This window comes from Amblyomma maculatum, chromosome 5, assembly GCF_055883805.1.
Source record: "Amblyomma maculatum isolate TAMU_Amacu chromosome 5, ASM5588380v1, whole genome shotgun sequence".
NCBI lineage: Eukaryota > Metazoa > Arthropoda > Arachnida > Ixodida > Ixodidae > Amblyomma > Amblyomma maculatum.
Window position 1 is genome coordinate 154,727,800 of NC_139348.1, and position 25,115 is coordinate 154,752,914.

Here is a 25,115-nt window from a genome sequence, read left to right on the forward strand (position 1 = left end):
CTTAGCAACGCTGTTGCTAGTGGCCCGAGTTTTCATAGCAACAGCGTCGCCGTTGCTAATGGCCCGACTTGGCTAACCCTAAATTTTGACGTCACTTCCGCCACACTTTCTCCAATGCATTGGGAAGGGCCTCTCCTAAGTTGTTTTTTCCTCCATGGTTTAAGCGAACCTTTATAGAGTATGAACGAGCGGGAGTCTTTAACGCTATCACATCGTAAACTTGAAGGCAGAGCTCAGCTGTCTCCCGTGATTTTTATTTCGTCTTTTTTATCATCGGGACCGCTTCCGCGGTAGTCATGACGGTCCGAAAACCTTTGACGAAGACTGCACATCTTGCAGTCCGACGATCATCGTGAGGCCCAATAAGGCTGCAAGACGAGTCACGGAGTGCCATGGCATGTAACGTCATCAGCGCAGCTATCTGTAGGGTTCCCTGCATGCATGTTTCAGGCAGCACTGGCGACGTCTACAGGGAAAGCTTAGTAGATATAGCCTGCACCTCAGCATGCGCGCGTACACTGAAGAAGCTGCCTTTGCCTCTACTGCCGTACAGGTACGCTGGCGCAGTCGCGAACGACACCCGGTGAAAACGCTGAATACTACCGAACCGGAGCGGGATGAGCCGCACTTTTTTTTCATTTCGAAACTCTTGCGCACAACACGTATTTTCTGATCAATGTGCGATCATAGTATCATTCTTCGGGCCTCTGGCGTTAACTTTCGACCGCGATCATTTATTAGCAAAAAATAAAAAGTTTTGTTCGAAGGTAGCATGATGTATTAGTTATTACCCGGAAGAAATTGTTTAGGGGATGTTTTAACCTTTCCTTTTCCCTGTCCCATCGTATTGACAGGTCGTGCATCCTCTTACAAAGCAACTTTACGTTCTGAAATGTGTCATCCCCAAACGCGCATGTCGAGCATGGTGATCAGTCATCCGATATCTCAAACCCTTTTAATAATAATAATAATAATAATAATAATAATAATAATAATAATAATAATAATAATAATAATAATAATAATAATAATAATAATAATAATAATAATAATAATAATAATAATAATAATAATAATAATAATTGGTTCACAGGAAGGGAAAGGCGCAGTATCTGTCACACGTGTGTCTGTGGACACCTGAACAGCGCCCGCCGTAAGGGAAGGGAGGAAGGTGGGAGTTAAAGTGGAAAGAGAGAAAGAGGAGTCGTAGTGGAGGGCTACGGAGTAATTTCGACCCCCTGGGGATCTTTAACGTGCGCTGATATCGCACATCACACGGATGCCTCTTCGTTTCGCCTCCATAGAAACGCAGCCGCCGAGGTCGGGTTCGAGTCCGGGTATTCCGGACAGTAGTCGGGTGTCTTACCACTGCACCACCCCGGCGGGGCCTCAAACCCTTTTGTTCCGCCGCACACTAGGAGAGTGACGAATTCCCAACTTTAGTGCAGAAACTGAACGCGCGGCACAATGATAATGCACTGCAGTAAACAAGGCATCATCCGCTATTCGGTGCTCTGGAGTGCAGTAAATCGGCACAGCGCGTAGAGGCGCGCTATCTCAGCTTTTGGTTTCGCAATCTTTGGTAGCGTTTTCATCGAAAATCGTTCGTGATCGTGGCTGCGGGTCGGCGCGGCAATAAAGGTGAGTCCAGCGTCGTCAGTGTGGCCACGCATGTGGAGGTGAAGGCTATCTATATCGGAAACCAGATTTTATCAGTAAACTCCACTAGCGCTGTCCAGAGCACGCCTTTCGAGGGCTCAGTGATGACTACTGTACGACTATTGAAAGAATGAAGGCCGCTTACCTAAACAAATTTATGTAACGTAAGCTGTCATCGAGTGGTATGGCTAGGGTGGCGTTGGAGGCTATGGTGGCCATCAGGTTGATTCCCGGCGTATGCCCCTGCGACTCGTGGTATTCGGAGAAAGACTGCGCGAGAAAACACATTCCGTTGAAAGAAATTGCCCCGGAGTTATCAGTTGTGGTTATCGGCGCTAGTTATGAACGACGTTTTTGGAAATACTCATAGCCATCGGGTTGACCCGCTGCTTGTGGCTCGTGAGATCACTGGTTTTAACAAACGCCCATGTTGAGTGTATGAAGACGTCACACTTAGCGTGTAGCCATCTAGTGTAATACATCATAATCCACCGTAATGTATTATACAGCGTGTTAATCCGATATATTCGATCTTTTTCCACCACAATCCCCGAAAATCCCTTATTGCTCCAGCACAACCCACACGAATCAACCTTATGCCGACGAAATACTGTTGCTATACCGCAATACATCATGATCTAGCCTAATTCTCCTGAATCCAATGATATGCGCCTTTAATCCATTATTAAATTAACGGGTACGATTTAGAACGAGTCCATCAATATAAGTATTTAGGCGTAACATTTACACCAGACGACGATGGCATACCCACAACGAAAGTGTTCTTTCCACACCTTTAACGTCACTATGGTTCCTGAGACGCATTGTACACAATGCAACTCCTCATGTAAAGTGACTCGAATACAAGAAACTGGTTAAACCAATAATTGAATATGCCAAAATAGCGTGGGATTCTCACCCTGCAATCAAACTCAAACATGAGAGGATACAGAGGATATAGAGGATTTATCTAGAATAAATACCGCTTCAGCCATTCCTCAACAGAACTCTGTAATCGAGCTTAACTATAGTGACACTTATATAGTTCATATAGTTTCAAGGTTATTTCATACATACATTCAAAAAATGGATACAGTAAGAGTTGTACAGAAGGGGGTCCCGTAGTACAAGACTCGGGGGGACCTCCCAGAACAAAGCAAGTGAGGTAGAAAAAAATGTAAAAAAAAGGGAAGCAGTGCAACAAGTAATTAGTATAAAGTAAAACCTACAAAACAACGTTTAGAATATACACCAATGGGGATAAAGAAGATAAATATACAGATCATCAATTTCAGTGCATAGAACAGACAAAATAGCACATTCAAAAGTGAACTATGACGGTTGGAAAAAATAAACTATGTAACATTTTTATTAAATATTGTTTCATGCAGAAATGGAATGAGTGGATAGTATGCGATGCTTTAATTTCTGGAGGTAAAGAATTCCAGTATGGCAGAAACAGGTTTGAAAGCCTGGAAATCCTTTTCCTCATTATCAAAAATTGTTTTAAAATAGACAAATCAGATTAATTTCAGATCAAAACCATTGAAACACCAAGGCATCGGCATTGTAAGTTTATCCCATAACCGACCATATGTCATGATTGTTTTCAGTTATTTCCTGCGAAGCTGCGAAGATTAAACTCTCTTCCAGACACTGCTGTTTCATCTACATCTCTCACTGAATTCCTGCAGCATTTTGAAAAAGTTGCGTTTTCGTAGTCTTGTTTTTCATATGCTACATTTAGATACTGTATTACTGTGTTCTTTGCTTGCCTTGGTTTTTGATGTGAGATTTTATTTTGGTGCATATGTGTATTTAGAGGCTAAGCATTATTATCAGCTCTATACCCGTACTTATTAAACCCTTATCTTGCACTCTGAACTTTAGCAATCACTACTTTAAGCTTTACTTTCCACTCATGTCAATGTCCCCAGTTGGGGCTGACAGTATTAATAAATGTAATGAAAATGAAATGAAAATTAATCCGCTGTTAGTCGAACGTTACCCATCACAAACCCCTCTTAATCCAGCGTTGTCCACCCTTGAGCTATCGATTTTTTTTTCTTCCGCTTTGCTGATTGGCATCCGAGGTAATGACATCACAGCGCTTGTCCGTGTCCTCTCTCTTGTGAATGTGTCGTTAGCGCTTTGTCCTTTTGTTAAAAAAAACATCACAGTCCTGCTTGATTAATCTGAGGTTTTCGTGGCCACATTTTAAGCGACAACAGGAACGGTCAAATTCTAAAGTTAAAGCTCAGCTACTTTGGTCATCTGATGAGAAGAGAGGAGTCGCTGGAGAAAGATTTGATGTTGGGAAAGGTTGAGGGTCGCCGGAGAAGGGGTAGGCAGCGAACGCGATGGTTAGATGGCATCCTCGAGGCACTGCAGATGAAGTTATGTGATGTTAAGAAGATAGTGAGAGACCGGAAAGCGTGGCGTGACATGGTCCATAGGGTCACGAAGAGTCGGACACGACTGAACGCCTGAACTGAACTGAACTGAGGAACGGTCAATTGTCGACGATAATGAATAATAAAGCTTTGGCCTGAAATAGCGGCGATGCGTTGTGCGATGTCAGTGTACGTTGAAGATTTCTAGGGGGTCTAAATAGTTCAGGAGCACTCTGCCAAAACATCTATTTCGTCCAAAAGGGTGGCTTTTTGGGCTTGTTGGTGCGTGAACATTATTTCGTGTTTCTAAACTGAATCTATTTCGTGTTTCTAAACTCCCACCCTTCCCCACGGGGCGGTTGAAGTGTCCACTGAGAGGTTACATTTACGGAACCTTTCATTTCCTCACATCAAATTTCGAATTACTTTTCACAATGCTGCTGTTGACGACACTTAAAACGCATGCTCTATCAAGCAATATTTTTAAATAGTGGCTAGTACAGAACGCCGAGACAAATAAGCAGCGGTTTTATCGCTTATGGCTGATCATCATCGCCAGTGCGACATCGGCTCCTAGTGAAGTTAACTGCCTTATCACAGGCAAATTTGTTATGTATAGTCTAGGTCCGCACTGCTACCAAAGTTTCGTAGTGGGAACCTCGATGAAATATAGCAGCTTCTCGTAGCCTGCTCAAGGACGGCAAGTGCGACTCTTTCCTTTTTACATGCCGACCCTTTGGCGTTCGTTCATGTGCTCTTTAGCAATTCGGCAAAGAAATACCCCGACGCCTTCTTTCTTCGCCGTCAGCTAAAGGTTCGAATTTCTGCGGTCTTTGTGTCAGCCTCCTCCACAGAGCTTTATAACCGCTGTGAGCAGACAGAAAAGCATGAGACCCACAGACGCAGCAACACTTCATTGAAAAAAAGAAAAGAAACAAAGTCAAAAGTACATTTTTACCGCTTTTGTCAATAGTCTACCTTCAAGGCAAATAATGGACCCTTTGCGAGGCCACTGTCCTGGCTATAGGTCACAATATTAAGGTGACCGTGAACATGAACGCCTTTTCAGCACCTTGTTGCAACTATGAAGGAGGGAATCGAGCATGTGGACCTTCATTCACGAGAAGCAGTTCAGCTGCAAGTGAGCGGCTTGTTGTTGCAGCGATCTCGCCGCCGTGAACACCATGTGGCAAGAGTCTACAGCTGTCGGCTGAGACATCTTAATTCCTCCAGGGGACAAAGGTAAAGCGACCGATGTCTTTGACCGCAGACTACGATCGCAAAGTTATGGATCTTCTATAGTGTCACAAGCCCAAGAGGATCAGAAAAGGCCAAACGTAACAGACAATCTCCTCCCGCAGGTTTTCAGGCTCGATCCGAGTGTCAGATCTCTCTAAGGTAGACTAACTGGCACGAATGGTTTTTTCGCGATGTTTATTGCCTCAGGGCATAAAAAGAATGGTATGAAGGATGAAGGGTGTGGTCAAATAAATGAAAAAAGGTTGGCTGATACAATGTAGTCGAGGAGTGGACGATGATGTGGACGTCCCTGCGTCCAAGAGGCATATGACTGCGGATTATGAGGGGAGAGGTCAGCTGCCACCAGGTGCCGCATCCGCGTCGGCTGCACGAATGGTTCGGCACAGAGCTTGTGCGTAGTTTCCAAAATATTGAAGGTAGATGACAAGGCGCCAGCACGTAGGCACAAGACGCGAGCTTCAGCTGGACGAGCCTGGATCTCCAAGCGATTCTCTTGTTAATGAGTTCGTCCTACAATAAAGCTCGTTACATTCTTGGTGGAGTGTGCGAGGTATAATCCTGGAGCTGCGCAGTAGAACTCTTGCTGCCACCATGTCATCCGAAGACAGCAAACCAGCCGTTTCTTCATCGCCACCCGCAATCTGCCCTGGTGCGCTTCGCCAAGAGGATCCATCCATTTTCAGTGACATGGACGACCACGTTGTGGAGGACTGGTTGTCCTTCTACGACCGAGTGAGCGCTCACAGTCGGTGGGATGACAGCATGAGGATTACGAATGTCTTATTCAACTTGACTGACGTTACCAACCCCTGGTTCAAAAACTACGAATCGGACTTCGCCACATGGTACACTTTCAAGACTGCCTTTTTTGACATCTTCGGACGTCCGGTCCTGCACAGACTTCGCACTGAGCAGCGTCGTTTCTCTCGCGCCCAGCAGCTTGGTCATCTGCAGCTACAGAGATGTCCTTGATGTGTGCAAGCGCGTCAGTGTATCCATGACAGAGGCTGATCGCACCAAGCTTGTGCTCAAGGGCATTGAGGACCACGCTTTTCACATGCTTGCTGCCAAGAGCTCTACCTCCGTCAACGAGATTAACAACCTGTGCCAGACAAACTACGTCGAGGACGAGTCTTCTTTCGGTTGCCATCAGCACAGGCTGAGACTATTACCGCCGTCGACTTGACGACGGACGCCAGCAGTCATCTACTGGTCCAGATCAAGCCGTTTGTCCGTGAGGAGGTCGTCGGCAGGTGTCGCTGTTTCCCTATATTCCGAGCCCGCCATCAAATATTCCACCGACACTTCAACATGTGATCCGGGAGCAAGTTTCCGAGGCCATGCCGTGAGTTTGTCCCCCGCCTCCCGTTGCAGCGCCTCCCTTGCAGCGCTGCCCGTGCTGCACCGCTACTTACGCCGAGATAGTCCGACAGCCGCCGCCCGTGTTTGCTCCTTTACAAGCTCCCCTCGACTCATCCCCGCTCCAGCTGTTCGGCCGCGGCCAAAACGGCGAACACTGAATAACCTTGCCGATTTGCTACGCCTGTGGCATCGCTGTACATGTGATTATTCACTGCCGCAGCCGCGTCGTGTCCTCTTTTGATGAAGCCGACCATCGAGCCTGCGATCAGGATCCTCCTCAGCAGTTCACCCAACCCTCGAATTCCGCGCCTCGAAATACCGCTCGTGTGTTCGTCGCCGCTCTATCTCCGCGTCGCCGCTTAATGCCTCCCATGCACCATCGTTCGACTTCGCTGCAGGAAAACTAGTGAACGCAGTTCCGGAGGCAAAAACTGCATTTTCGTCGAACGATCTAAGCACCAGTTTTCGCCGACGAATTTGATAAGCGTTTGCGTGGAAGGCATCATAACACTTCCCCTTGTTAACACCGGTGCTGCTATGTCCGTGCTAAGCGAGAAATGGAACCCAAGGCTTGGGGCCCCCAAGAAAATATCGTGCCACGGCGCAACGTTCGAGCCGACCGACGAGTTTTAGAATAGGGTTTTTCCGACGCAGCGGAGCGGGTCTTGCGTTTGTAGATTGCAGCGCCCAGACAGTAAACCGTGAAAAGCATATAAATATATAAAAACCTTAAATGCTATTTTATTAAACAGAAACTGATGTCATTGTACAAAGCTATCTTTAAAATACCAGTTATATAAACTCTTTTCTTCAGACAAGACAAAATCGGCCAATCTTAACGAATCCAGGCTGAACCGGGAAACCTCATTTGAACCTTCCGCGCTTTCCGATGCCTGGTCCCCATGGACACCAAACGAGGCGAGCTCGATAAGCCTAGCAGCTCGGTAAATCCGGAAGCAATCAGAAAATATGGGGCGTTTTATCGCTTAAATTTGGTGGTGCGGGCATCATGAGGCATAGCACAAGCTTCGTTGGCCTTTCGTTTGCCTTGAACGCGTGACACCATGGAGCGGTGACGACGAATGTGTGCCGAGGCGAGCCGCTTGGCGGGACGGCGCCATTTTCCCCGACCCTATCCGGCGATAGGGTCCACGCTATTTCGTCGAGATAGGGTGACCGGCGTCCGCTGACCCAAAAAATCCAAGGCCCGCTTGGGTTCTGCGCATGCGCACTCGCCGTGCGATTTCGCAACCATTGTAAACGTTGCGGGTGCGTTTGATGCCACATGTGTGCTTGTGTTAGGCACAAGGTTAGACCGTGAGATATGTGAGGCCTATCACATTAGCAGGGAAGGTGATAAGTGTGTCAGCGCGCCTTCAATCACCTTGCCAAGTAAAGAGGTAGTGTACCTAACGAACAGTTTGCCATATTTTGATTAGCTTTTGCTTGTATTGTTCTGACCTAGTGTGTGCATGCGTCACAGATGTGCTTTTATGTACCTTTTTTGTAAGTGAATCCTCAGTTGATGTTTAGCGCTCTTCCTGTCTTCTTCTATGTCTGTGTCCGTGTTAAATGCACCAGTCTTTTTATTAACGTGTGGACTAACCTGCTCTCCCGAAAAATGTGAACTGCTAGTCTTCCGCCAGCCCAAAACTCAGGCCACCATCGACGTCCACGTTAGCTCATCCATCAAGGTTCAGGCCCTCAAGATACTGGGTCTGTACATAAATAACAAGGGCAACAACAACCGCCTCACCATATCCGCCTCGTGAGCGAGTACGTCTGCAGAATGATCGCCAGGATAATGACGCGGAAATCAGGGATGCGAGAAGATGCTTTCTGATTGGTGCATGATTTCGTCATAAGCGGCATCGTCTATGCAGCACACTACTTCCGCCTCAAGAAGCTTGACATCAAGAACCTCGACGTCATAATCGGAACAGCCTACAAGAAGAGCCTGGGCCTCCCTCTTCGACGCACCGGCTTTTACGACTGGGCGTCCACAACACGATAGACGAGCTGATAGAGGCACATCTCACGGCGCAGGTGGTACGGCTCTCCACAACTCGGACTGGCCGACAAGCCTTGAACGATTTGAACATCAATTGGTCCCGACAGCTAGACCCTAAAAGCTACATCCCAGCCTCATGGACAGGGCAATTCAAGGCAATCCGATAGCCGAGGAATATGCACCCCGATTTTCACCAGTCAAGACGACAAGCACTAGCGGAAGCTATAAAAAGGCCCTAAGGCGGGCGCGAGGGCGTGTTCTATGTCGATGCTGCGACTCCCGAGCAGGGAGTGACGGTCGTCGCGGTAGTGCACCAAAAGCAAACAGTGAACGGACTAATATTACCCAGCCAAGACGGACTGGCTGCAGAATAAGGGGCGATTGCCCTAGCTGCAATGCCATAGCTACAACACACACTACCTCAGAATACATTCTTACAGATTCCAGACATCATATTGCAATTACCTCAGGGGCAGGATTGCACCGCTAGCAGCTAAAAGCCTGCAAGATAGTCACACCCGTGGCTACCAATACACCCTTAATATTGGCACCAGGTCACCAAGGCATCCCAGGGAGAGACAGTGCATATGCCTCAGCCCAAGCATTTCTCCCTGGGACACCCAGTACGGATCTCCTGGAATCTCCTACCCCATTACTAACTTACACTGAAATACTTCAGCACGTAAGATTATCTCACCGGGTCTACCCTCCACCGGCAAAGACACTGAGCAAATGAGAGGAGCTACACCTCTGCAAGCTACAGACAAGTTTTTTCAAGAACCCACGAAGCCTAAACGCAATAGTTCATCTGAGAGAGAGAGAGAGAACAACTTTTATTTAAAATGCCTGCAGAATCGGTTAGGCTCCCTCCAAGCAGGGAGGACAAGCTTTTACCGCGACGCGGCCACTACGTCAGTCTCGTGCGTAGTGCTCCTTGAGGTCTTGTTACGTCCCTCGCTACTTCCGCGGGTTCGAGAGGGCCGCCGCCCCCTTCTTGGGGGTGCTGCCCCCCCTCTCCTCGGTTTCGCTCGGTCGCTGCCTCTCTAGAGCTGCCGAGACCTGCTGGACGGCCTTGAGTTGTGTCTCTTGATCACAGCTCCTCGTTGCAGCCTCTAGCTGCGGCGGGATCGTCGTCTTCTCGCTGGCTTCGCGCGGATTTACGCTACAGTCCCAAAGGATGTGAGCCGCGGTGGCTCTCTCCTTCGCGCACAGCCTACACATGTCGCTCGCGTGCACACTCGGACACATGTGCTTAGCTAGCACCGGGGTGAGCAGGGACCCCGTCTGTAACTGTCTGTATAACACTGCCTCCTTCCGGGTAAGCCCCGGGTGAGGTGGCGGCATAGTCTGTCTATATAGCTTCCGCTACTGCTTGTCGTCTTGACTGGTGAAAATAGTTCATCTGACTCACAATGCAAACTCTGCGGGGAGAAGGCGGACCTGCATCATATGGTGTGGGCCTGCCAACGAAATCAGGCTGTAACTATTAATAACAGCCAACGCAGGAGGGGTGACAGGCAGCTCTGGCCAGCTCGGAGCTCGTCGAAAGAGCACGGACAGCAGCCTACACCAATGGGGTTCTGGACTGAGGATTCCATCCACCGTTACAACCTCCTAAACATTTACATTACAATATTTTCACCACCACTACTTAGCGCTGTGCGCTGACCTCGCCCGCCACGGGGCTAAGACTACGCTTGTTAATGCATGTGCTTCACCATGAGGCAGCTCGTCATTCAGGCACCAGGATGTTAAGTACAATGACTGTTTAGGTTCGTTCATTCCTCCAGTGAGACGCTGTGTTTTCATCCCGCTACGCCGAAAACAGGCGCTGAAAGCCTTTTATGCTTAAAAACTAGCAACAGCGATCGAAAGTAGTTGTTCCTTATTCCCCATATTTCTAACCTTCTGACGTCGTGTGGCGTTAGCATCTTATCAGACGTGGCAGGTGAGCTAGTGGTTTGAATACTTTCGTCAGATTCCACACTGCAGCCTTTTAAAACTGATTTACGTACTAAAACAGTTCATTGATGCTTCAAAACGTAACCTGACGTTCGCTTCGTTTTGCTACTTTCGTACCACACGCGCGTGGCAGAACATGCGATGACGCCTATTATTGTAGTTCACGGCCTTGGGTATAATCTCTACAGGTACAATAAAAGACAATATGAAATTTGAATCAAAATGTACATCAAAACTTGCATAATAAGAAACGATCATTGGTTTATTTTGGTTTATGTGGTTTAACATCTTAAAGCAACTCAGGCTATGAGAAACGCTGTAGTAGAGGGCTCCGGAAATTTCTACCATCTGGGGTTCTTTTACATGCACTGATTGTACACACGACACGATATTGCCTTGCTTTTGGTTTGGATTGTTTGTAGGGTTTAACGTCCCAAAGTGGTTCAGGCTATCGGAGACGCCGCATAGAGTTTCTTACTCTTATCTAGAGGGAAAGCTGTGCTGCCGTCTATGGGCGTTTACATGGAGTTACCAGACAGCCAGTTCAGCCACCATGGGCGCTCAAAGCATCATGGGCCGGAGAGCTACCGAGTGCAGAACTACAACTTTTGGCCAAAACTAATGCAAAGATAAACGTTGGTCTACCGTAAATAATGTCCTAAGATTGAATATTGTGACTAAAAATTACAAAAAGAGAGAGAAACAGAATGCCAGTGTGAGATTTATCCAATATAAGCGATGGCTCTTCCTCCTATTGGCTTAGTTTTGAGCAGCACAAATACCAAAATTTCGCACTTAATAGGCAAACTTTGAAATAAAAAAAAACGTTATGAAAATATTTATGGTTGTGCAATCACTTAAGGAAGTTTTCAGTGGCATTTCGGGAAACAGAAACCATTTATTGGCGACGTCTGCTTTTGCGCCTTCGCTACTATGGCTTTCGCGGTCTATGTACGCACCTTCAAATGATGATGATGACGAAAAAGAAACATCGCAGTAACGCCACTCCACGTACTCGAGAAAAACCGACTGTCCCGCAACAAATAGCACACCGGCCCATGATTCTTAGCGCGCCCATGGTGGCTGAAGTGCAGCGCCCTCAGCTTTCCCTCTAGTTAGTGTAAGGAACTCTATGAGACGCCGTAATGGAGGACACCGGAAATTTCGACCGCCTGGGGTTCTTTAATGCGCACTGACATCGCACAGCACACGGGCGCCTTGCTTGACGCCTCCATCGGAAAGCGGCCGCCGCGGCCGGGATTCGACCTCACGTACCTGAGCACAGAAGTCGAGCGAGCCAACCACTGCCGCATCGGAATGAGTTTTCCTTGATTTTCGCAAGCACTCATCGCCGGATGTTACGTCATCATGACGTCACAGTTGGCCATGAATGCTGACGCCAAATCACTATCACCATCATCAAGTTCACAACTGCTGCATGCGTCACCGACAGCCGTGGTAAACAAGGAACATCGATTAGTTCGCGACAGTTGTTGCAGCAGAAGTGGAACCACGGCGCATTGACAAATGCTGAACCTGGAACGTGAGAACTTAAGCAAGAAAGAGGCTTACCTTCATGAGAAGAAAGACGTTTAAGATGTAGTTTTGACCACCGCAAAAGGACATGCATTCCATGTCCAATACGGCGTAGCTGTTGCACTTGTGGTCGGCGAAGTAGTTCAGCCTGTCACGGAATCGCAAACCAGTGGTCTTGTTGTCGAACTCGGCTTGCGCTATGGTGATGTTGCTGCATACAGTGGAGACGATTAGTATAAGTGAATAATGTAGTTACCTTTATTATCATCAAGGCCCTAAAACTTGGATAATAGTGCCGTATGCGGGAAAAGTAATCGGAATAAAAGGCACAAAACCTGTAAACCATTCACAAGACGATTACAGTGTTCGGCAATGCGAAATTTGAGTTTCGAAGATGAAGTATTTCACTCAGGCGATCGCATACGGATAACGCATCACAGTAAAGCCCGGGAAGTTCGCCTCTGCTTGGGCTAAGCGTGGAATGTTCAGTTTGATCTCCTTGTCTGCTTTTATGCAACAGCAGCCAAAAACAGAGTGTGACGCCAATCTCTCGTACCATCGCCGTACTTTCCTTTCCTGCCTCCCTTCTAGCGCTTTCGCCGCACCTCTCCCTACTTCCTCTTTTTACTTATGCAGGCTGGATAGTTGAAGCTCGGCTCCTTCTGGAGCAGACTCACTAACGTGCTGAATACAGCTGGTCTGTTGGAAAACACTGCGCGATCTCAATGTTCTGTGGACAGTTATGGAGTCGTCAAACCTCCCCACCCCCCTCTTTACCCGAGAAAAACTTCCTGTGGCAACGCGAGGAACACTACGGAGCCGGGATACATCACCTCAGTCCGCGGTATCATATAGTGCCCATAAATTTTCCGGATCCTGCTCCGGAATAGTAAAATACAAATACGGGATTATTAACGTAAATTTCACTTCCAGATTTTTCACGACATTGTGACGAAGATTTGAGGAATTGTGCTGGGAGACGACGACACTGAATTGTGTGCAGTTAACTGGGCGCTACTGTATTTCCCGCTGTGCTAGATAAGGCGAACTGGGCTAACTAGCCATATGAAGGGGCTGAAATTTGATGCCTGTACCCCACGCTGTACCCCCGCAGCGATCGCCACATTGGACCCATCAATATTTCTAGTGCCGCCGACCCCACAGCTGCCACCTCCTTTTCAATGGCCCCACAAGCCGTCGTCATGGTCTAGCTCCTCGACCCTGGCCCATTGTGTTCCACTGACGACAAACGTAGACGACTGACTCGACCTGTATAAGTTCGCTAACGCGAATAATATGTGGGATGCCACTCTGATGGTAACCGACCGTGATCCCCGTTTTCTGGCAAGAGTGCTAAAAAAAATCCTTCATTATTGCTATATCCGTCATAAATACAATACAGCTTACCATCCCCAGACTAACGATCTGGCGGAATACTTCAACTGCACGCTCACGGAGATGCTCTCTATGTACGTCTGAGATGATCATCGCGATTGGGATGTGAGTCTACCTTTTGTGACCTTCGCATATAACTCCACCCGTCATAAAAATGCTTGATATTCCCCTTTCTACTTTCTTTTTCGGTGAGATTCAGTGATACCCTTCGACACGGTCTTTCTTGTTCCCGAAGCCGTTAGCAGTTACACCCAAGGCATAATTGTCCAAGCTGGCACCGCCCGTTAAATTTCCCTCAGCCGACTTTCTGCTCCTCAGGAAGCTCACAAAAGATGTTATGACAGCCACCATCTTGATGTTCAATATGCACCTGGCTCTCTTATTTTGCTGTGGCTCCTGTCCCTTCGTGTAGGCCTAAGTGAAAAGCTCTCGCCGCGGTACAAATGACCTACCCGTGTCGTCCGCAATGTCACAGATGTTACATACGAGATCGAACCCTTGGTACCCAACTCTTCGCCACCCGCACCACCATCTGAGATCGTCCACGTGAACCGTCTCAAGCCATACATGACGCCTTTTTCGCTCCCGCCTTAACAAGCACCGAGATTGTGCTTCCAAAGAGGGGGGGGGGGGGATCATGTGGTGAAGGACTGAGGAATTGTGATGAGAGACGACGACGCTGAAGTGTGCTCAGTTAACTGGGCGGTACTGTATTTCCCGTTGTGCTAGATAAGGCGGACTGGGTGAACTGGCCATATCAAGGCCATCAGTAACAATATGAGCTTGTACTATGGCCGGCAGTGCTTAAACATTTCAGCACATCTTTTGGTGGTGCGTGCCAATACTGAGGGAGATGGCTTACACTTTCCACGTGGTCTGGGCGTCCCAATCAAGCCCATCGATTCCTCCCGCCCCAATCCAACTAGGAAGGCGGCCCTGCTCGAATGTCAAGACCTCAAGGTTCAAAAGGACTTGGTTCAACAGATGCGGGCGGCTTTGCTTGCCAGTGGGGCCTCGGAATCGGGGCTCCACCTAGTATTGTGAGGGGAGGAGGCCAATAAGGCTCTAGCACAATCATCTCTCTGTAACCATTTAATGATTAATAAATGTTTTAACCACCACTATTCCCGCTGGTTTCGGTACGGTTTAGCAAATACGCTTGTTTTCATGGCGTACTAGTGGGGAGAAAAGCCTATGGACCGCACGTCTGGCGATTTTGGACTAGAAGAGCAATGCAAATAATAATCACCTTATTTCTTTAGCACACATAAAAGAAGCGCCTTCTTGGGTAGCGCTGGGGACTCGGATATCACGTGCCGCCCGGCAAAGCAAATTAAGACGGTGCCTGGTCGTGGCTCGTGCAGCCTCTGCAGGCAGTCTTTTGCTGGTGTCAATCAACAGCGATCTTGTTCCTTCGCTCCTGAGGCGTTAGGCTTTCATCTGGTGACTTAGGATAAGAAATGACCGTTCCCGTAGCATCCACGGAACAGGACTCACGTCCGCAGGACGTCTCGTCACAACAGGTTCGTTTCCCACCTTTCTGGACCCAGAACCAGCAAGTTTGGTTCCACCAGATCGAGGCGCAATTTTGCCTAGCCCGCATCAGCTCGGAGACGACGCGATACTACTATGTATCCTGTAGCCTTCCTCCCAACGTTACTGGCGAGCTCTCCGACGTTCTCTCCGCCCCCATGGGTGATACACCATATCAGCTTCTGAAAACCAAGGTGCTGGAGGGTTATGCCGTCGGAGCGCTCCCGCCTCCAGAAGCTACTTATCGAGGAAGACCTTGGCGATCGCCGCCCTCCCAACTTTTGCGACGGATGCACAAGCTTCTCGGTGAGAGCGACCTGCAACCACTGAGCGTTCCTTCGACAGCTTTTCCTCCAATGCCTTCCCCACCCCATCAGCCTCGCCCTTGCGGCGGCCACTGACGTCACCTTCGACCGCCTGGCTGAGCTTGCCGATAACATTCATGAGGCGACCTCGCCATCCGCCACTGCTGTTTTGCCGCCTACGGACCCGGTGATGTCGCTCCTGGAGGCCCGTTTCGATTATATTGCTGCGTCAGTCGCCGCACCCCGCAGCCTACCCCAGGAGACTCGGTCGCCTCGTCTCGATCATCGCGCTCTTTCGCACACACGTTAAACTCAGAGTCCCAGCCTTCTGCCTCTCTCTGCTGGTACCACCGGCATTTTTGACACCTGGCCACGAAGTGTACACCGCCCTGTTCGTGGTCGGGAAACGCCCGCCGGGATCACTAACGGCGGCGTGTGGTCCCGTCAGTCGTCCCAGCCGCCTGTTTATGGTAACTGACATTATCCGGCACCCGGTTCCTTATAGACACGGGCGCGGAATTCAGCGTGGTTCCACCGACTAAGGCTGATCGTTCCAAGTCATCAGGGCAGTCGCTCCGTGCTGCCAACGCTTCGTGTATAGCCACGTACGGACTAAGATCTCTCACCCCCGACTTCGGGCTTCGCCGCACTTTTCGATGGGTACTCCCATGCTGATACCTTCCTCCAAGTTTGAAAACGTGCTGGCGGATATCCCGGAGCTGACCAAGCCATGCAACCCCACTCAGACACCGAAACATATAGTGAGACACCACATCGTCACCCGGGGTCCACTCACAGCTGCTCGATCAGCCAGCTTGTTTGGAGACCGTCTCGCTATCGCTACGCGTAAGTTAGACTACATGCTGCAGCTCGACATTATACGCCCGTCGTCCAGCACGTGGGTGGCTCCGTTGAATCTAGTGCTCAAGCGGGATCCCGGTGACTGACGTCCGTGTAGCGACTACCGGGCATTGAGTGTCAAGACTGTCCACTACAGCTATCTGCTGCCCCACATCCAGGACTTTACGTCGCACCTCGCCGGCTGCATCATTTTTAACAGTCGGCCTGGTGAAGGCGTATCACCAAATTCCCATCGAACCCGCCGATATACATAAGACCAACATTATGACGCCCTTTAGTTTGTGTGAGTATATGCGGATGTCTTTTGGACTATGCAATTCGACTCACACCTTTCAGCGGTTCATGGCTGAGGTCACACGGGGCCCGCTGCCTATCTTCGCGTAACTGTATGATGTCCTCATCGCCAGCTGTACGCCTGAAGATCATGAGAAACACCTACGTGCTCTGTTCAAGCGTCTGCAGTAGTACTGCCTGGTTGTGAACGCCTCCAAGTGGGTTTTTTTGTGATTTGAGCTCGAGTTCTTGGGTCATCATATATCCTCGGAGGGTATACGCCCTCTCGCGTTCACTGTCCAGGCCATCAAGAATTATCTCCAGCCTGCAACACTGCGTCATTTACGGCAATTCCTTGGGCTAGTAAATTTTTCCAGGCGCTTCTTCCCACACTGTTCAGAGCTGCTTCGCCCGCTCACTGATCTCCTCCGGTCAACCGCTGGCCCGTCCTCCGCCATTTCTTGGTTATCAGAGGCCCGGGCCGCCTTTACTGCCGCAAAAGAAGCAGTCGCGAACGCCGTGCTTCTGGTTCATCCGCGCAGCAACGCCCCTATGAGATTGATGGTGGATGCCTCCAGCGTGGCCGTCGGAGCCATCTTTCAGCAGTGCATTAACTCCGAGTGGAGACCATTGTCTTTTCACTCTCGGAAGCTACTTCCTGCTGAGACCCGCTACAGCATCTTTGGCCGAGAGCTCCTGGCCATCTACTCCGCGATACAGCTCTTTCGGCATTTTATAGAAGTATGCCAGCTTCCCGTGCTGACCGATCATAAGCATCTGGCGTATGTATCCCGCACCAACGCCTCGAAGTACATCTCACGCGATTTCCGCCAACTCGCTTATATCTCGGAGTTTACTACCGACATTCGCTATGTGCAAGGTGCCACCAATACTGCCGCTGATACCATCTCTCGTATTGCCGCGGCAGACACTTCATCGCCCGCCGTCAACTGGGCCGCATTCTCTTCCGCCCAGCAGAATGACCGTGAACTCACCGCTTTTCCAGATAACCCCCGTTCTCCGACTACGGCTTGTGCCCCATCCCTGCTCGCCTGAGCCCTAATGGTGCGATGTTTCAGCAGATCTTCCCCGCCCTTTTGTCCCGGCTTTGCTACGTCGCCCCATCTTTCATTCTCTACATGATGTATGCTATCCAGGCATTCGGGCTACTCAGCGACTTCTCACCCAGCGCTCTTTGGCTCGGAATAAACGCTGGTGTGTTCACTTGGACATGCCTGTGTCTACCCTGCCAGACGACAAAGGTCTGTCGTCATACTAAGATGCCTTCCCAGCCTTCCTCCTACCTGGCCGTCGTTTCGATCATGTACATCTCAACATCGTGGGCGCTATTGGGGCTGCCGTGTATTGGGGCTACCGTTATATCCTAACCATGGTCAACCGCTTCACTCGCTGGCCGGATGTGGTCCCCATCTCTGACATCACTGCGGAGACTGTTTTCTGCCCCTTCATCTTTGAGTGGGTATCTCGATTTGGTTGTCCTGGCACCACGACAACCGACCGTGGCCGCCACTTTGAGTCCTCCTTGTTTGCTTCGCTTAATCATATTCTCGGCGCCAAGCATTGCCCTACCACTGCAGATCACCCGTGTGCCCACATCGTGATGGAACGCCTTCACCACCAATTGAAGGCCGCCCTAGCTGCTCGCCTCAATCGTGGCACCTGGGTCGACCCCTTGCCCCTTGTGCTCCTTGGTCTACGGGTCGTCATCCGAGAAGACTTACAGTGCTCAGCTGCAGAGCTGGTGTATGGTAGTGCTCTGCGTCTTCCAGGAGACTTCTTTACATCACAGCAGCTCCCACCCCAGCGCCAAGAGTTCCTTCAACGCCTCTTGGACCGCGTTAAAGACCTCCAGCCTACTCAGCGTCAGTCCCGCCACCATACCATTTTTGTGCACCCTGACCTGGCCACTTCGATCCACATGTTTGTGCGCCTCGGTGCTGTCCGAGCTCCACTAACACCGGCCTACGACGGACCTTTCCGCATTTTTCATCGACTCCGAAAACCGCTACCCTCCGACAGAACGGTCGAGCAGAGGCCGTCAACCTATACCGTCTTAAGCCAGCTCACAACATTGATGAAGCACTGGCCAGTCTCGCATCGCCGGCCCTCCGTCCGTTTCGACTTCCAATCTAGGCGGGGGCCCTGTAGCGCCCTCTTGGGTGGAGCCGGGAACCCGAATATTGCGCGCCGCCCGTCGGAGAAAATAAAGACAGCTCCTGGCCGTGGATCGTGCAGCCTCTGTACAGTGCCTAGAATATAGTGCCTAGAATATACTATTCTAGGCACTATAGCCTCTGCAGGCAGTCTTGTTCCGATGTCAATCAACAGCGGTCTTGTTTCTTCGCTCCTGAGGTGTTAGACTTTCTAACTAAAGTCCAACTTTCACATCGACAAACATGGTCCGAGGCTACTCTGGCCGATATAAAAATATGTGCTTTGCTTGCCAGTTGCGTGGTCAACAGACTTTTGTCCCCGATAGTACATTATGTGAACTTTGATTGTACGCGAATTTGCGTTGACATAGGCCTGCAGCTTAGTAGGAGCGCGTGTATGCGTATTTGGCCGTTAAAAAGCTATTAATTCAACAAGACAGAACAGAAACCGAAACGATAAAAACTTTCCTTAAAACAATTAAACGCGATAGCGTTTAAACCATTTAAATTCCAATGCTTTGAAGACGCTTAACCCCCCAATTTAAACCCTTATTTAAACCCCAGTGCTTTGAGATTGATGTATAAGGATTTGAATCGGGCGGCAGCTAGCGCAAGCTGTGACGACAGTGCCGTGTACGATCGAAGAAAGTTTCTAGTGAGCGCCGTATCGCAGGTAAGCAAAGCGGAAATATTCTTTACTACTCACCTAACTATTACTTCGTGTTTTGATTTTTTCTAATGACGCATCTAAACATTAGTTGACCATAAGATAAATCATATCAGGTCCACTTTATTCGAGCAGACCTTTTTCAAGCTCCATAGCAATACACTAAAAGTTAACGCTTACTTAAAATGAAGGGCTTTATTTGTACCTGGGGGAAATTATTGCTTCATAGGCCGCCAGCCGGAAACTGTCGAACATGTTTTCTATGACTGTTGGGAAGCTTTTTTTTCTTCTAGGACACTGTACGGCGAATGTATAAAAAAGACCTACTCAGGGATGCATTCGGAATTAATTTTTCAAACTGAAAATGATGGTGGGCTACCGTTAGACATGACCTTGATATCGGGCCAGCACGGTATTTGGCGATCCAAATGGCATTCAGGCATGCAGACACTGATGTGAGGAAAGCAAGGCAGTATATGAGAATCCGTTGGTAGTGCTATTGTTGGTTTCAAGGCAAGACCCAGTGCCTGAGTGACTTCTGAAAAACATTACAAGGGTTCAACGCTGCTGAACCAAATATTGAGCGAAAGCATTAGCTATGGGTGACCGAGCGTTTTTCTTCTCTTTTTCTTCTTCCTTGGCCCACATATAAAGCCCCGCTTTAACCAACCCGTATGAACGGGCCTTTGTGGCCTATAGGGGTAACGTGAATGCCAGGGTCCTACTAGCAGGCTGATTCTGACATAACCGTCCCATGTTAAACGAGAGACCCAAGTTGGCAGCTCCGGCCAGCCCACATATAAAGCCCCGCTTTAACCAAGCCGTATCAACGTGCCCAGCTCTCACCCTAGTGTCACGTGGGGTGTGACCTCACAGCGTCACGTGGGTGCGGCCGCGCCACGCTGAAGGCTCGCAACCTAGAGTAGTATTGCTTCCGCAATAAAATCGAAGTGCTGCTACACATGCGCAAATTTTAATGGCGCACACAGACTTAGGTGGCGTGGCTTTTTGACCCATGTTGCGTGCTTGTTGCGTAATATTCTGGCGCGTAAAACCTGAGTTTTACGCGCCAACCCCTCGGGTTTCCGCGAAGTGTTTATTGTTTTCATCATCATCATCATCATCATCATCATCATCATCATCATCATCAGCCTGACTATACCCACTGCAGGGCGAAGGCCTCTCCCATATTTCTCCACTTAACCCGGTTCTGTGCTAGCTGTATCCACTTGACCCCTTTGTTTATTGTTTTACTTTCTTCTAATTTTAGCGTTGCAAGCACAGCACCGATACTGGCTTTTCTGCGACACGGAGCCCTTAACGTTATCGCGTTAAAGAAGTAATTGAATTGAAAACAAAAATTCGCAAACAATTAGGACTGCTTACGTGTATGAACGTGAAAACATTATAGTCCCACGGATAAAGGGTTCCGAGTGAAGATGTATTGCTGTTCGACATTGTATACTCAGTGTGCATGCATGCGCGTATTTCACACTTGGCGCCACATTTGAGAGCCCCATTTGCCGAAACCTCGGTTAGAAAAAATTCAGTTGCAGGCACACATGACGCTGGTTCGAATCCCTGCGACGAGCTAACCTCTAACTTGACAAGCACACATGTCACACGCAACGAGAAATATTGTGCTACTAAAAAGAACGTTGTACTACACATGGTTGCGTGACAGTTTTGATAAAAGTGTCAGGAAAAGTGACGCAACATAGAGGTCGTTCAGCGGTGAGTACACACAGACGAACGACATGTGTAGGATTGCCTGAAAGAGCCGGTGGCTTAGGTGCATCTAAGTCATATGCATCTTAGATGCTCGGCTTCCCGCGTGCGTAACACGGCCGCTTGGAGGCCGCAGAGTCCCAAGGGATCCCTGCTGACCTTCTCTAAGCAGTGCAACTAGTCTTTCGGCTGGTTCCCCTTCTTTGGGAGTAAATAAAGAGTATCATCATCATCATTGTGTTTCATTGCTATACAGCTGCTGATAAGGTATTTTGCCAGCCATCTCTTTGGCACGCATGCCACTGCTTTGAACATAATGAGTGAATTTGGATAAGGCTGGAATTGAGCCAATCCGTGTACATATTGAGAGAAGGGCTCGTTACTCACACGCCCCGAAGACTCGTTAGTCCGAGACGGATAAACAGAGACCTATGGAATACTCGATGAAGTGAGTAGTTGTGATAGACTGTCACAATACATCAAAATAAAATTTGCATTGGCTTAGTTCAGCTAGGCCAGGATGTACTAGAGAATGTTAGGGCTTGGCTTGGTTGAGCTTGGTTATCCGATATGTTAAGCTGCACCGGTTAATCAATTGAGACACTGTCAGGGTTTTAGATGTGTGTAAATCCCAAGTTTATTCAATATTAAGCTCTATAGACATCAAGACCGATCGATGGTCTGTAATAGTATAGTTTTGCGGCCGTCTCAAGTTCGGATATACAATATCTAGAGGTGATGGTCTCTCTTTGGTACACATGATAAATGGCGGTTCCCCGTTGGGTAGTCTGAGCGTGAGTATCCGATGCCAAATTAAAGTCGAATTTCACCTTCATAAACTAGCTGAGACTAGACTTCGTTTGTTTTATTTTGTGATATTTAACGTCCCAAAGCGACACAAGCTATGAGGGACGCCGTAGTGGTGGGCTTCGGAAACTTTAGACCACCTGGGGTTCTTTAACGTGCACTGGCATCGTACAGCACATGGGTGCCTAGCTTTTCGCCTTCAACGAAAAGCGGCCTCCGCGGCAGGAATTTGATCCCGCAATCGTGGCCACAGTAGTCGAGCGCCCTAACCACTGCACCACCACGGCGGAGCATCTTTCTGTACCCTGAAGGTTTGTGCACGTCTTTCACGCTGGTTTTCACGGCGCTTACACAAACTAGCCCAGCAACCACTTTTTATCGACCAACGTTTCACACTAACTGAATATGTCTTCTCACTTTCCGTAATATTACTACAAATGCTTGTAATGTTTTCTTTTGTTCCAAGCCGCCTTGTTGATACCACCACCACTGATACAGCGTATACAGATGGTTCTGTCAAAAAGGCGTCGTGGCTTGAAAAAAAATCGCGTCGTTTCGAACGTGTCGGAAAAAAAAATAGACACGTGACCTCGTATCAAAGCTGTGACGCAACCGTACTTTGCGCAAAGTTCGAGGTGGTGTCATACCACTTCGCTTCCCGCTTAGCATCCACCCGCTAGTCAAATTGGAGGCCAGTTCGCGATAGTCATTCGAACCGCCGGGATATGCACGTTCAATTGTATGCCGTTAATTGTTAAACAGGTGTCCGCCGAAAGGGGAGACCGACCTGCAATACACCTTTCCTTTCGCCACAAACAAAACCAACCAACTAAAGACGTTCAGCATTTTGCCAAACCCCGTGACAGTGTCAACGCCAAACCATATATGTTTTCTCGCGTTTCAATTTTAGTGGATTTACAAGCGGGATAATTTTACGTCTTAACGCGTACAGCTCGTTGCGCAGAAAGAGTGACGTTGTGATGATCTAGCAGAAATCGCCAAGGGTGTCGAACGACGCATGCTATCGCGCTTATCAGGCGTGTCGGATAAGACCCATGCTTTGGCGGGGCTTAATCTTCTTCCAAGAATTTTTAATGCGCCTATGTAAAGTGAGCAATAATATTGCTTCGGCGTCTCGTTATTCTGCTTTCTGTTAATACACAGTGTGGTCACCACGAAGCGACATTACTTGAATTCGTAATGGGTGCTCAAAGTGCGAACACCTTTCGGAACCTGTGGTCATGAAACTTCGGGGTGGAGTCTTATAAATGTATTCTGATTTGCAGAACCGTACGTACAGCAGTGAGACCCCGATGCCGAAGCGCGTCCTATTGGTGTAGGCCTTGGAGTGCTCGGCAAACTTGCGCACAGGATAGGTCAAGGAGTCTATGAAGTGGTGCCGTTTGTAGTGGTATGTCTGCTGGAAGTAGATCAGTTCGCACAGCCCGTCTGGAGGGTAGCGGAATGAATCTGACGCGTCCTCGGTCACCGTGCACAAGAATGGAGAGTACTGGTAAGTCCGTTCTGCATGAATAGATGCAAGCAGTGACCTCCACAGCGGAAAATACTGCTATATCAGAAGTGAAAAGTATCAGAAGTCGTGCATTAGAATACATAATTCAGGTCGGTTACGAACCTACAATTGCAAATGTGAAAAGGTTGGCTGGAATATTTTTGGAAAAATTTGGAGCATAATAAAGTTACCCCAGCGGTGGCCTAGCGACTTGTTTATCCTGCTAGGGAAGAGGTACTGGGGGGGGGGGGGGGGGCTCACAAGGTGGAGGCGATTTTTACCGGTGCCGGCTTCCAGCGACCGTTGCAAAACTAGGGAAAGAGATAAGAGCAGATAACAGCATAAAATTCCTCGAAAGTTTACAATTGTGGTGTGGTGGGGCATAATACCAATCACTGGTGCTATGCAATATGAACGCGGAATGGCGACACCACAATGATGATAGTGAGGGGCTGTACGCAACCCCCACGATCACAAAATGGGGGGAGAGCACGACTTTGTGTTCGTGACTGGCGTTGCGCGTGACGACGACGATTGTCAGTGAGGTTTCTTGTAAGCGTTTTTGGATTTTTGTTACGTGCTTTGTAAGCTATTAACGCTTGCTAAAACGCTCAAAACAGGAAGTAATGCATGAGTTGTAGGGTTGCAAGTGCACTGGAATGACGATCTTGTGAAAGGATCGAGCAATCTCTAAGTTTCTAGTCCTATGCAAGTAGTAATAGTACTGAGAAAGAGGGGTATCTGCGTGCCCGCTTGTGTCTGCCTCGTCTAGCTAAGGGCTCACTGGTCGTAGGCGGAGGTCCGCTGGGAGTGGTGGGCTCGGTCGGCGCAGGAGTTTGATCTGTCTGGGTTGCCTGCGTTGCCTGCGTTGCCTGCGTTGCTTGCGCTGTCTCGATGACTGGCGGCGGACCGGATACGTCGTGGCTACTTGCCGCGTAAAAGGATGTCGTCGATTCAGCAGGCTGCATAGGTCCATCGGCTGCGTCAAAAGTGAAGAATTATCGGAAGCGAGCACGTGACACTTAAACGGTCCTGCTAACAAAAGATGGTGACATTGATGCGCGGACAGTCTTGTCGGCGTATCAAAAGTGGGCTGCAGCGATGAATTGCAGCAAGGCAGGACGCGCGTCCGATGTTATGTCCTACGATCGGTTTGTGCAGGTGGCAATCACTAACGCCCGGGGTCATGGCTCAGCACGAAGGGACGCTGTTTGCCTGGTTCCCCTGACAGTATAATACAAAATGCAAAATACATTGTTTTATCGAGACTACATTTAGGACGTGAAGATGTTAGGTGCTCACATGCCTGTTAGCTTTTGCCTTAACTACGACACCGGAGTTGTTCTGTACGCTCCACGATGTCATAGCGGCATGACTTGGCAAATTCTGACGCTCAGTGCTGTAGCGCCAGAGAAACAGGCAGTGTAGTAATGCACAGTTCAAAACTCGTGCATGTAACTGGACGAAGTGCAAAAAGTGAGGTTAGCGCGATGCATGACCGTACTCACTTTTGACAAAGATGAAAAACATGGCCAGGAATGCAGCCACGAGGAAGATGGCGGAGCAGAAAAGGAGCAACCCCGTGCGCCGCTTCACTTCTTCATGCCTGAGAAGAAACATGGAATCCGCTTATGTGCATTCTGGACCGCAGAGGGGAAAGGCTGTAGCCAAGGCCT

The 25,115-nt window shown here is 48.9% G+C and overlaps 1 long non-coding RNA gene across 1 annotated transcript; it reads right to left on the bottom strand.

The window, feature by feature from the left end:
* Window positions 1–1,795: 1,795 nt before the first annotated feature.
* Window positions 1,796–24,461, bottom strand: LOC146190028 (uncharacterized). Its single transcript, XR_014707698.1, has 3 exons — window positions 24,224–24,461; window positions 12,220–12,394; window positions 1,796–1,929 (listed from the first exon to the last, which is right to left on the bottom strand). It is a non-coding gene; the product is annotated as an uncharacterized LOC146190028 (long non-coding RNA).
* Window positions 24,462–25,115: the final 654 nt, after the last annotated feature.